Below are 1320 nucleotides of genomic sequence, written 5' to 3' on the forward strand. Positions count from 1 at the left end.
CAGACTACCTACCATTAGCCCATCCCAACAGTATTCTTACCATTCTCCACTATAGAGCTATACCCCGTTTCCTCCACATAATCCCGCATATAGTTACATGAGTACACCGAGTCAGTAGTCACAGGGCCATGTGGTGATATGCCCGTCATCTGCTCTATTTTCTTCACCACCAACTAGATCGCATCCATCTAGATTACACCCACCCGGATCGCAACAATGGTCTGGATCTCAGCAGTGGTCTGGATAGCAGTAGGGTTCTAGATCGTATCCATCTTCATCAGCGACCCCGTCTCCCTCTCCGCAGAGTTTGTCTCCTAGCATTTCTAGACTTCATTCGGGATAGTAGTGTTGAGCCATATTCCTCCCCTTCTACGCATGCTTCAGATACACCAGAGGATGATGATCGAGATGTAGTGCAGTATAATCGTTATCATAGGATGATCATCAGGCCTGAGGGCAATGAGTAAGATTTATTTATTACTTCTTTGTTTTTGCTGAATTATAATAGCTAGTATTGTTTATTAAATGTAATTACTATGTTGCAGGTTCATAACTGGTCATCATACTATAAAGATAATCACTGAAGATCTTGGCCGGTTGTATGATGCACCCTATGCGACTTGGAGCGATTTTCTACCGGAGCTCGCGGAGCCAATTTTCAACCAATTTAAGATTTTAATATAATTCTTATCTATTTAAGCATTATATGAACAATATTTTCATCTAACGTTACACACTTCATTTGCAAACTAATTGTGCCTAGGAGGACCGGCATAACAGTGCCATACTTGCAAATTTTGAGTTCAAATACCGTAAGAGACTATATGTTCCTTCTGTTCTGCTCGAAAGAAGAACAAGAAGCCTTCATGGGTTCTACCGCATTTATGGGAGGATCTACTGAGGGAGTGGGCCACAGAGAAATTTGAGAAGAGGAGTGAACAGGGAAAGAAGACCCGAACATCTGAGAAGGGTGGCTCCTTGCACTGTGTGGGTGCAAAGAACATGGGGACTGCGAGAAGACTATTGATAATTCCTTAAAATATTTAAATATTTTAATCAAACTATATTTATATATTTTAATTTAGTTAACATGTTTTATTATATTTGTAGGAAAAAACAATATGGGAGGAAGATGACTCAAGATGAGTTCTTCATGGAGACTCACGTTCGGAAGAAGAAGGCACCCACATATCCAACTAGATGGAACGAGGACCACGCGGAGACTACATATGTAAGTTTCATAACTACCATAACTTGAAATTAATATTTAAAATATTATATAGTTAATAATTTTCTATCATCTAAATAAAGTATCACTAC

Source organism: Nicotiana tabacum, chromosome 2, assembly GCF_000715075.1.
Source record: "Nicotiana tabacum cultivar K326 chromosome 2, ASM71507v2, whole genome shotgun sequence".
NCBI lineage: Eukaryota > Viridiplantae > Streptophyta > Magnoliopsida > Solanales > Solanaceae > Nicotiana > Nicotiana tabacum.